The following is a 13,049-nucleotide window of genomic DNA, read 5'->3' on the forward strand; positions in this document are numbered from 1 at the left end:
TGAAGATAGCTCTCAGGTCGTCCCTGATCGTCTCATTTTGGAAGCAGACACATACAGTTCCTGTAATTCTTCATGAAGGGGCACAGCCCCAGGTACTCAGCCGTTCAGGCTGCATTCCTGAGCGCGGCTCACATCACTTCTAGGATGTGGTGCCCAGGCCTGGAAGGAATGATCCATTTGCTCAGCATAGACGCCTGCAGTGACCACCTGAGCTGGGTTGATCGCACCAGTGGCCCCAAATAACAGGCTCCAGCACCCCATCCTCTGTGACGTGGTCTCACAGATCTCCCATCAGAAGGCAGACTCAACTTCCCAGACAGTGAGCCTGCCTTGGCCTGAGACTTGCTTTGGTCAATGGGATGTGGCAGAGGGGTGGAGTCCAGTTCTGAGTCTAGTCCACATGTTTATAATTTCCTTATCTCCTCTTAGAAATCTCCCTTATCACGGGAGAGGCTTGGGCTATCCTGGGAAGGATGAGAGAACACATGGGGCACAGACAGGCCGTCCCAGCCGAGGCCATTCTGCACCGGCCGGCGGTGGCCCACCTCGTGACTGAGCACAGGTACATGAGCAGGCCCAGTCACGTCGGCTGACTGGCCCAATCAGTATAACCACCTAGCTTACCTGTAGGCTCATGAGCAATAATAAAGGGTTAGTGTTGCATCCCATTAAGGTCTCAGGGTTGTTTTCCATGCAGTGTTATTTTGGCAATAGATAACTGATATATCATATAACTAGTGCCACCCAAGATTGGATTATCTATTATAGTGGCTTACATCAAACTTGTGATCAGCTACCTTTATCTGATAATTTTTACATATATCAGTTTCTTTTTTAAAAAATTAACTAATTCATTAATTAATTTTTGGCTGTGTTGGTCTTCGTTGCTGCGCGCGGCTTTCTCTAGTTGTGGCGAGCAGGGGCTACTGTTCGTTGAGGTGCGCCGGCTTCTCATTGCAGTGGCTTGTCTTGTTGCGGAGCACGGGCTCTAGGCGTGTTGGGCTTCAGTTGTTGTGGCTTTTGGGATCAGTAGTTGTGGCTGGTGGACTCTAGAGTGCAGGCTCAGTAGTTGTGGCGCATGGGCTTAGTGGCTCCGCGGCATGTGGGATCTTCCCAGACTAGGGCTTGAACCCATGTCCCCTGCATCGGCAGGCGGACTCTCAACCACTGCGCCACCAGGGAAGCCCCATATATCAGTTTCTTGACCTGTGCTGTTCAATATGGTGGCTACCAGCCACGTGTGGCAGTGGAACATTTGAAGTGTGGTGGGTCTGAATTGAGATGTGCTCTAAGTATCATATGCGCATCTGATTTGGAAGACTTAGTACAAAAATGGTAAAGTATCCCATTGATATTCTTTATACTGATTACATATTGAAATGATTATATTTTGGAATCGCTGAGTTAAAATTTTTGAAGATTGCTTTTCCCAGTTTATTTTGACCTTTTTAAATGTGACTACTAGAAAAATTTAAATTACATATGTGACTCACATCATGTCTCTGCTGGACGCCATTCAAGACAGTGTCCTTCTAGCCCACGTTTATAATTTTCTTATCTCTGTGTCTTATTGCTTTCACCTCAGAATTCCAACCACATGAAATAATATAGAATCTTGAACATTATCTATACTATTAGTTATCCATCTCAAATCTTATAATTCAGCAAATTTGATAGGCATTTTTTCCCTACTTGTATCCAAGTCATTGATTTAAAATAATTCTGATGACCACAAGATCAATATAACCCCATAGCATTTCACCAATGAATTATTTCCATACTGAAAAAATGATTTACCATTTCTGGTTGTAAGTCAATCTGCTGAGAATCTGCCTAAGAGTAATGTCATTCAGCCTACATTTTACCAGTTTATTCAGAAGGAATTTTAAACATTTTTCTAAAATCAAGGTATATTTGATAAAATCAGGATGTGCAGGAGGTAAAGTCAAAGTCTTCAGTGTGGGAGGTGTTTCCTGATGCACCAACACACTAACATGTCAAGAAGGACGACGAAGCAGGAGCCAATAGAGATGGTGACGTAGGAGGCTCCTGAGCTCCCGTGCTCTCAGAGATACGCCAGATACACAGCCACACAGGGAGCAGTTCCCTCTGAAAGAGGGACAGGGACTAGCCGAGTGACTCCTATTCTTCAGGTGAATGAGAAAATACCCACTGCTAATTCTGTAGGAAAGACAAAGACACACTCTTGCCATCGCTGGCACAGTGCCACACAATCTGGAGGGAACCCCCAAATCCCAGCTTTCCCCTGAGGAGCATCAGGGGCTGGCTGCCACTTTTCCTGGAGGACACTTCTCATGCCTTCTCCCTTCATCCCGCTGCAGTAATAAAACCAAATCTCCAGTGCTTCCCTGAAGGGAGTGTGTACCCACATGTGTGCAGACAGAGTGACAGGATGGGTGCAAAAATAAGACCCAACTATATGTTGCCTACAAAAGACTCATCTCAGTTTTCAGGACAGAAGTAGATTGAAAGTGGAGGGATGCAAAAAGATATTACATGCAAATGAAAATTTAAAAAGCAAAGGGTTTTATATATACTTATATCCTTTGCTCATAACAGACAAAATAGACATTAAGCCAAAGACTGCAATGAGACAAGGAAGGTCATAATATAATGATAAAGGGATCAATTCATCAAGAGCATATAACAATTGGAAATATTTTTGCATCCAACATTGGAGAACCTAAATATATAAAGCAAATATGAACAGATCTGAAAGGAGAGATAGACAGCAATACAGTAATAGCATACAGTACAATGCAATAATACCTCACTTGTAACAATAAAGAGATCATCCAGACAGAAAACCAACAAAGAAACATTGCACTTAAACTACACATTACACCTAGTGGAGCCAAACAACATACATAGAACATTCCATCCAACAGCAGCAGAACACACCTTCTTCTCAAGTGCACATGGAACATTCTCCAGTAGAGATCATATGTCAGGCCACGGAGTAAGTCAATAAATTAAGAAGATTGAAATCGTATCAAGCACCTTTTCCAACCATAATGAAATGAAACTATAAATCAATTATAAGAAGAAAACTGGAAAATTCACAAATATGTGGAGATTAAACAACAAGCTACTGAACAACAAATGGGTCAAAGAAAAAACAAAGAAGAAATTTAAAAGTATCTTGAGACAAATGAAAATGAAAACACAACATTCTCAAACTTCTGTGATGCAGCAAAAGTAGTTCTAAGAGGGAAGTTTATAGCAATAAACATGTACATTAAGAAAAAAGAAAGATCTCAAATGAACAACTAACTTTACATCTCAAAGAACGTTACACCTCAAGGAACTTGAAAAAGCAGAATAAACTTAGCCCAAATTTAGTAGAAGGAAGGAAATAACAAAGAACAGAGCAGACCCAAATTAAATAGAGGCTACAAAGACAATAGGAAAGGTCAATAAACTAAGAGCTGGTTTTTTGAAAAGATAAACCAAATAGACAAATCTTTAGCTAGACTTACCAAGAAAAAGAGAGAGAGCTCTCAAATAAAATTAGAAAGAGAGCACATCACAACTGATACCACAGAAATACAAAAGATCATAAGATACTACTATGAATAATTGTACATTAAAAAAACCGGACTACCTGGAAGAAATTGATAAATTCCTAGAAACATACAACCTACCAAGACTGAATCCTGAAGAAATAGAAAATCTGAACAAATCAATTACTAGTAAGGAGGTTGAACCAATAATCAAAAATCTCCCAAAAAACAATGGCCCAGGACCAGATGGCTTCACTGATGAATTCTACCAAACATTCAAAGAAGAATTAGTACCAATCCCTCTCAAACTCTTCCAAAAAATAGAGCAGGAGGAAATACTTCCAAACTGATTTTATGAGGACAGCGTTACCCTGATACCAAAACCAGAAAAAAAGCAGTACAAGAAAAGAAATTACAGTCCAGTATCTCTGATGAACATATAGGCAAAAATCCTCAATAAAATATAAGCAAACTAATTTAAACAATACATTGAATGGATTACACACCAGGATCAAGTGGGATTTTTCCAGGAGGGCAACAATGGCTCAACATTGACAGGTTAATTAATGTGATTCACCACATTATAAAAATGAATGATAAAAATTGTATCATCATCTCAATAGATGTAGAAAAATAATCTGGCAAAATTCAGCATCCTTTTATGACAAAACTTCTCAACAAACTGGGTATAGAGGGAATGTATCTAAACATAATAAAGGCCAGGTATGAAAAACTTACAGCTAACATCATACTCAATGGTGAAACACTGAAAGTTTTATCTCAAGATCAGGAACAAGACAAGGATGTCTGTTCTCACCATTTTTATTCAACACAGTACTGGAAGCCCTAGTTAGAGCAATTAGGCAAGAAAAAGAAAAAAAGACATCCAAATCAGAAAAGAAGTAAAATCGTTTCTATTTGCAGATGACATGATATTATACATAGACAACCTACAAGACTGTACAGAAAAAAAAAAAAGGTTAGAACTAAAAATGATTTCAGTACAGTTGCAGGATACAAAATCAATATTAAAAAATCAACTGCATTTTTATACCCCACAGTTAATGATCAGAACAAAAAATTAGGAAAACAATTCCATCAAAAAGAATAAAATACTTAGGAATACATTTAACCAAGGAGGTGAAATATCTGTGCACTGAAAACCATAAAACATTGATGAAGGAAATCAAAGAGGATACAAATAAATGGATTGGAAGAATTAATATTGTTAAAATGTTCATTTATCCAAAGAGATCTTCAGATTCAATATAATTTCTGTCAAAATTCCAGTGGCAATATTCACAGAAATAGAAAAAATAATCCTAAAATTTGTACGGAACCACTAGGGACTCAAAGGAATCAAAGCAATCTTGAGAAAGAAGAACAAAGCTAGAAGCATCATGCTTCCTGATTTCAAACTCTATTACAAAGCTCTGCTCATCAAAACAGCATGGTATTGGCATAAAAACAACCACATAGATCAATAAAACAGAATAGAGAATCCAGAATAAACACACATATATGATCAATTCATTTTCCACAAAAGAGCCAAGAATATATAATGGGGAAAGACCAGCCTCTTTAATAAATTTTGTTGGAGAAACTGGACAGCCACATGCAAAAGAATGACGCTGGACCCCTATCTTACACCTTGCACAAAAATCAACTCAAAATTGATTAAAGACTTGAACATAAAACCTGAAACTGTAAAATTCCTAGAAGAAAATATAGGCAGTAGACCCCTTGACATTGGTCTTGGTGATGATTTTTTTTTTTTTTTTTTTTTTTGGCGGTACGTGGGCCTCTCACTGTTGTGGCCTCTCCCGTTGCAGAGCACAGGATCCGGACGCGCAGGCTCAGTGGCCATGGCTCACGGGCCCAGCCGCTCCGCGGCATGTGGGATCTTCCCAGACCGGGGCACGAACCCGCGTCCCCTGCATCAGCAGGCGGACTCTCAACCACTGTGCCACCAGGGAAGCCCGGTGGTGAGTTTTTGCATTTGACGTCAAACACAAAGACAACAAAAACAAAAATAAGCAAGGGGACTACATTAAACTAACAAGCTTCTGCACAGCAAAGGAAACCATTAACAAAATGAAAAGGCAATCTACTGAGTGGGAGAATATATTTGCAAACCATATATCTGATAAGGGGCTAGTAGCCAAAATATACAAGGAGCTCGTACAACTCAATAGCAATAAACAAACAAACAAACAAACCCAATTAAAAATGGGCAAAGGACATAAATAGATGTTTTTCCAAAGAAGACATATAAATGGCCACGGGTACATAAAAATGTGCGCAACGTTACTAATCATCAGGAAAATGCAAATCAAATTCTCAATGAGCTATCACCTCACACTTGTTAGGATGTCTACTATCAAAAAGACAAGAGATAAATGCAGTGACGATGTGGGGATAAAGGACCCTTGCCTGCTGTTGGAATGTCAACTGGTACAGCCACTATGGAAATCAGTGTGGAGGTTCCTCACTAATGAAAAATAGAACTACCATATGATTAAGAATCCTACTTTTGGGTATATATCCAAGGGAAACTAAGTCGCTATCTCGAAGAGATAGCTCTCCTCCCATGTTCATAGCAGCATTATTGACAATAGTCAAGATATGGAAACAACTTAAGGGTCTATCGACAGATGGATGGATAAAGAAGATGTGGCACCTTATATACAATAGAATCTTATTCAGCCATAAAAAGGAAATCTTATCATTTGCAGCAACATGGATGAACCTGGAAGGCATCATGCTAAGTGACATAATCTGCACAGAAAAAGACAAGTACCACATGGTATCATTTATATGTGGAATCTAAAAGAAAAAGAAAAGTCAAACTCATAGAAACAGAGAGTAGAAAAGTGGCTGCCAGGGCTGAGGTGGGGAAAATAGGGAGAAGCTGGTAAAGGTTGCAAACTTTCAGTCTTAAGATGATTAATGTCTGAGGATCTAATGTAGAACATGGTGATTATAGTTGATACCACTGTATGCATAATTGAAATTTGCTAAGAGAGTAGAACTTAAATGTTCTCTCACACACACACAAGAGTTAATTATGTGAGATGATGGATGCGTTAATTAACTCAATGAGGGGGAAATCCTTTCACATGTATACATATGCCAGATCATTGCATTGCACACTTTAAATATCTTACAATTTCATTTGTCTATCACACCTCAATAAAGCTGGAACAAATAAAAGAAATGAAGTTGCTTTGTGATGATGTGCTCATAATGTTTACCACACTCTTCTAAATGCTCACAAAAATATTTACGAAGCAATATGTTCTAAAATATTTCTGGGGTGCCAAGTCTAGTCTTTAGTGATTTTTTTCCCCCCGCTTCTCCACCCCTTCCTTTTTGGGCATCAGGACACTGGTCATCTGCAGTTCCATGGGCATCCTTCCCCCTCTCCATCCTTCTCAGGTGTTAGAGGCCATTAGCCTCTTCACGAAACTCACTCAGACCATGCAGAATCTGAAGCATCATCACTGAACTGTCTTAATCAAGGGAATTCTATGTATCCATTTCTAGCCTAAAATTAAAAGTTATGTTCAAAATCAAAACTACAATGAGGTACGACCTCACACCGGTCAGAATGGCCCTCAACAAAAATAAATGCTGGAGAGGGTGCGGAGAAAAGGGAACCCTCCTACACTGTTGTTGGGAATGTAAACTGGTGCAGCCACTATGGAGAACAGTATGGAGGTTCCTTAAAAACTAAAAATAGAGCTACCATATGACCCAGCAATCCCACTCCTGGGAGTATATCTGGAAAAGATGAAAACTCTAATTTGAAAGATAGATGCACCCCAATGTTCATCACAGCACTATTTACAATAACTAAGTCATAGAAGCAAACTAAATGTCCATCAACAGATTAATAGATAAAAAAGATTTTGCATATATACACAATGGAATATTACTCAGCCATAAAAAAGAATGAAATCATGCCATTTGCAGCAACATGGATGGGCCTAGAGATGATCACACTAAATGAAGTCAGACAGAGAAAGACAAATATCACATGATATCACATATGTGGAATCTAAAAAATGGTACAAATGAACCTATTTACAAAACAGAAAGAGACTCACAGACCTAGAAAACAGACTTACGGTTACCAAAGGGGAAAGGGGGGGGTGGGATAAATTGGGAATTTGAGATTACACACTACTATATATAAAATAGATAACCAACAAGGATCTACTGTCTAGCACAGAGAACTCTACTCAATACCTTGTAATAACCTATCATGGAAAAGAATCTGAAAAAAAATACATATATATATACACACATACATATAACTGAATCACTTTGCTGTACACCTGAAGCGTTGTAAATCAACTATACTTCAATTTTAAAAAAAGAAGAAAAACAAGAAAAAAAATTTTTAGAAGTTATGTTCATGGAAGCAAGCTCAGTTTTTCACTTAAAAAGTGGAAAAAGTTTCACCTGGAAGTTTGATACAGTTCAGTACCTTTGCTAATACCCCCTACAGCAGAGGGGGACCTGTTACAAAAGCAAAGTTCCTTTACAAAAGGAAAACTTCTGCCGTAGTTTTAGAGCTTTTCCTGTGTCTGCAGGTACTCAAGAGCCTTTAGCTCAAAATAATCCGTACAGCAAAGAGGCACATCTGGAGGGCACGTCCCACACCCCTCGCCCACAAGTCCGGACCAACACACAAGCCTGTTCGCGCATGGCGGCGCTCAGCCTGCTGGCCTCCAGGGAGCGGTTGGATTCCTGACGCAGGCCGTCTCATCCACACCTGGGCCGACCAGGACTTCCTTCTCTCCCCACCTCTGCGGCGTGTTGGCTGGCTATTCAGCACGACTGGCTGTGTGTTGTTATGTATGGTTTTTTGGTTTTTTTTTTTTTTGTGGGTATAAAACATTTATTGTTTCACTAGGTTTTTTAAATCTGTTTTTGAACAAATTTTTATTTTATATTGGAATGTATTTGATTAACACCTTGTGTTAGTTTCAGGTATACAGCAAAGTGATCCAGTTATACATAGACACGTATCTATTCTTTTTCAAGTTCTTTTCCCATTTAGGTTATTACAGAATATTGAGCAGAGCTGCCTGTGCTATACAGTAGGTCCTTGTTGGTTAACTGTTTTACATAGAGCAGTGTGTATATGTCAATCCTTAAAAAACTAGAAATAGAGCTACTGTATGACCCAGCAATCCCACTCCTGGGCATATATCCAGAGAAAACCATGGTTCAAAAGGATACACGCACCCCAATGTTCATTGCAGCGCTATTCACAATAGCCAAGACATGGAAGCAACCTGTGTCCATCGACAGAGGTGGGGTGTTTAAAGATGCTCTGGGAAGTTATTCTCATGGGACCAATACAACCCAAGATATTCTGACATGGCACAAAACCCCACTGATTGAGTTTCCACCCTTTAACAATCACCCAGTAGCATACAGGACAGAATTCTCTCCCTCTCCTTCATCCTCTTCCTGTGTCCCTAAACCCCAGATCTCCTCGACGCTGCTCTGGGCAGGAGGTTCAGGGGCAGGTAAGACGTCGGCCGTTTATTGTTTGAATCCCTCGAAGTGAGTTTCCTAATATGGACGAACACAATGGTCCCCCCGCATCAAACACTGCTCGAAAAGCCCACGTCAAACCTCCTTATCCTGTCTCCTTTCCAGGACCAGCCAGTCTCCGCACTGTCCCCAAGCCGCCCAGAGGGACCTCCCTCTGTCCATTGGCTCCCACCGTTCATTCTCAGGGACGGCCTGCTCAGGGGTCCGGTTGCTGCCCAGGGGTCCCCTTTCCTGCCCAGGGGTCCTGTTGCTGACACTGTCTCCTTGCACACCTGGCTTCAGGACTCCTCCCAACTCTAGCTTGGGTATCTGTACAGTTTCACACCCCCAGGAAACCCCCTGGTGGCTGGTTTATGCTATCTTGTATCTTTTGTGTGTCAGGTGGCACTAAGTGGTCCTACACAGACAGAAAACTGAAGGCAGTTGAGCCTTCAGCAGGAAGGCATTGGAGTCTTCTGTCTAGGTCAACGGGGCCAGCTCTGCTCCACCAGCCCTCAAGCAACCCAGCAATTCCTGCTCAGCCGTCCCCAGTCGCTAGGGGGTGGCCCCAAACTCTCAGAGGAGGTGGCATCCTTGTTCCAGCCAGGAGCATGGACGGACAGACAAAGAAGAGGGGCAAAGGGCACCCACATCTCACAGCCAGCACTTCACCACATGGCCGCTCCAAGATACCAGGGAGGCTCGTGTGCAGACTCGGGGCCTTTTTTCAAGGTGCCTCTGTGTCCAGGCAAAAATTCTATTACTGTGCAAGAAGGAGAGACCCGAAATTGGGGGAAATTAGTCTCTACTACAGCGCCCACCTTTACAATCTTCACATATTCATGTCTTAAAGGAGCAAAGATGTCCTTTATACTTGACACAGGATCCTTTATACAGGATCACCCATGGGCCTGAAGACAAAACAATCAGGACGTTTCGGGTGCTTGTTCCACGGGCTTTTGCTGGTTCAGATGTGAGGCTGTGACTGCACCGTCTTCCCTGAGCACAGTGTAAGCATGTTGTTTCCATTCTTCCTACAAACGATGCAGGTTCAGCCAGTTCAAAATCAGGAAATGAACATGTGAATGCTTGGAATCTCATGACACAGGGAGGAAAAGCTGTTATCATCCTAGATTTGTCCTACAAATGGGGCAGCCACTGCTGAGACCCGAGGAGCTGGGACAGGGCTCAGTGCCTGCCACGAAGAGCAGTGGGGGAAGAGGAAGCCAGCCCCAGGGGAGGGTGACACAGAAAGTGCATGTGGTGCAGGGCCCTCCTGTCAATGATGGTAATTAGCACGCCCAGGGTTTGCTTGGTTAAAACCACGACCCCCCAGGAAGTGAATGGGGCGACATGGGGAGCAAAATAAGAGACAAACACTTTTGTGGACAAGAAAAACAGGTTTTGTTTACAGGCTGCTTAGAGAAAGTATGTAACTAACGACTTTTACTGGTATCAACTAGAAGGACTAGTCATGGACATGTCATTTCTCTCTCTTTTGTTCGTCCCAGGAAATGTCCCAGAAACCAAAGGTCGTGATCTGGAAGACATTCTGATTCCAGGGAATGAATGAAGAATGGAAGTCTGGACTTGGAAAAATCCTAATAAATCTTAATGAAAAGTTTCAGATTTTAGCGTAAAGCAGACACTTGGTAAGTATTGGCCAAGTAACTGAAAGAAAAATATTTGAGGACAATTTTATTATTTACAAGTTTTATCAGATGGTTGGAGAGAGACACAGCTCATGAGTTCACTATTTTAGATATCTTTTCATAAGTGCTGTCATGTTAGTAAACATCTGAAGAATGTCGAGGAGGCTGGAAAGGAAACTATGGTCCAAGGTGGCAGGTTGAAAAACACAGACTGTGCTCGCTGGAGTTGTGTGGGGCACACCCTGTGTAACTCTGAACAGCAGTCCTTCTCAGGGTCACTTATGTTTAAATTAACATTCAAGAGCCCTGGAGAGCTGTGATGTGGATACAGAGCCCAGGTGGGTTAAGGAAGGTGTCCCTGTGGGGTGTGGACGGCAACCCAGACTGGAGATCAGAACCAAAGCAAAGTGAGAGGGTAGCCGCTCAGCAGGGCAGCGGTGGTGATGGGAGAGTTGTTACGAAGAGGGAGGATTGATCAAATTGGTAAATATTCTGAGGATTAATGGAAGCCATGTTTCCCATGGTCAGAGAAGGAAATTATAAATGTGGAAAGAGTAGAATGAATCCTCCTCTTGAATCCTGCTGATTTCAAATTGGAGATTTTGGTGAGAGTCGGGGTTTCAATATATGTACATAGATGTACATGTAAATATAGATGTATCATACGTGTGTATGTAGGTGTTTGCACTACCGTATGTATGTGTGTATATGTAAACATAAATACACTCTTTAGATTTTTCCACCAAAATCGGCTGGGAGCAGACACCCCTGTAGCAATGAACATGCTAGACCCAGCTATTAGATTCTATGTTCCATTCTCCACAGAAAAAAAACCCAGACTTGGAGAAATGGCAGATCCCAGGGCTGGGTGGGACTGGGAAATTGCAAGATGGGCTGAAACCAAGAAGTAAGGAAATGCTCAAATAGTGACAGGATGTCAAAAGGATATTTTGGTCAAACCTGGAGAGACTTTTTTTTTTTTTGCGGAACGTGGGCCTCTCACTGTTGTGGCCTCTCCCGTTGCGGAGCACAGGCTCCGGACGCGCAGGCTCAGCGGCCATGACTCACGGGCCCAGCCGCTCCGCGGCATGTGGGATCTTCCCGGACAGGGGCACGAACCCGTGACCCCTGCATCGGCAGGCGGACCCTCAACCACTGCGCCACCAGGGAAGCCCTGGAGAGACTTTTACATCAAAATAAATAATGATGTTATTATTAATGAAAGTAATAATGGGTTATTCAGTAACCTACTGAGCAAAATAGGAATCCGTGATCCTGTTCTGACGTAAATAAATCGGGAGAGGAGAAAGCTTTTGGTAGCAGAATGCCAGCCTTTCAGCGTGGAAGGACAGGTGGATGGCAGCATCACCAGCGGGTACACTCATAACAATAAGCAACCCAAGAAATATCCAGGTATGCTAGAGCCGGCAGTGAAGGTCTGATGAGGGTAGGGCTTATTTGCAGTCTCAAAACTTCCCCTCATACAATACTTACTCATTACAAAGGGAAAAGGATGACTTCACAGTGGGGAAGTCTGGCAGATACCACATTCATCACGTGATCACAGTTAGTACAGCCGAGGGACAAGGCATCTGGTGGGGCCCACTGGGAAGAGCACAGCACCAGCTCTGTGACATTTCTGCCAGAACTCTGTATCCTGTGTCTAGACGTAAGGATACGCGAGACAAACCCAAACCGAGGACTGTTCTACAGTTGTCTGAGGTGTCAAGGTTGGGAGGCCAGGGAAAGACTGAGAAACAGATTGTGAAGGAGACTTTGAGAACTAGGCGCAATGTGAGATTCTAGGTCAGATCCTTTTGCCCTGAATGACTTTAATGGGACAAGCGGTGAAACTTGAAGGGTCTCCAAGGACTAGATGGGGGGTGTGGATCTGTGCACAGGAGCTAATTCTTCCTGCCTCAGCATCTCAACACATCCTCAGCTCTACTTCCTAAGAGTGCAAAATACAAAGTGGCCACAAAAAGTTTCTTTTAGGGGCTTCCCTGGTGGTGCAGTTTCAAAGACTAATATATGACAGAATATCTTCTCTGATCAAAATAAAATCGAATTTTAGAAATAAATAATGATGTTTACAAAAGCCCTAATTATTTGAAAGTTCAACAATATGCTTCTAAATAATCCATGAGTCAAAAAAGTTATGAGAGGGCTTCCCTGGTGGCGCAGTGGTTGAGAGTCCGCTTGCCGATGCGGGGGACACGGGTTCGTGCCCCGGTCCGAAGTTTCTTTTACATTTTCTGCCCACTTAGAGACGTAAGGCATGATGATGGTAAGGAAAATGGAAAAATACGGTGTCAGTAAAGGA

The 13,049-nt window shown here is 42.0% G+C and overlaps 1 protein-coding gene across 2 annotated transcripts in view; it reads left to right on the forward strand.

The window, feature by feature from the left end:
• CEP43 (centrosomal protein 43) overlaps positions 1-10,664 on the forward strand; it is a 64,540-nt gene extending 53,876 nt beyond the window's left edge. For both annotated transcript variants that reach the window (XR_013830909.1, XR_013830910.1), the window contains one exon: positions 10,586-10,664. The gene's annotated coding sequence lies outside the window, so the exon portion shown is untranslated. The remainder of the gene's footprint in view (positions 1-10,585) is intronic.
• Positions 10,665-13,049: the final 2,385 nt, after the last annotated feature.

Source organism: Stenella coeruleoalba (assembly GCF_951394435.1).
Source record: "Stenella coeruleoalba genome assembly, chromosome: 12".
In the NCBI taxonomy this organism is placed as follows: domain Eukaryota; kingdom Metazoa; phylum Chordata; class Mammalia; order Artiodactyla; family Delphinidae; genus Stenella; species Stenella coeruleoalba.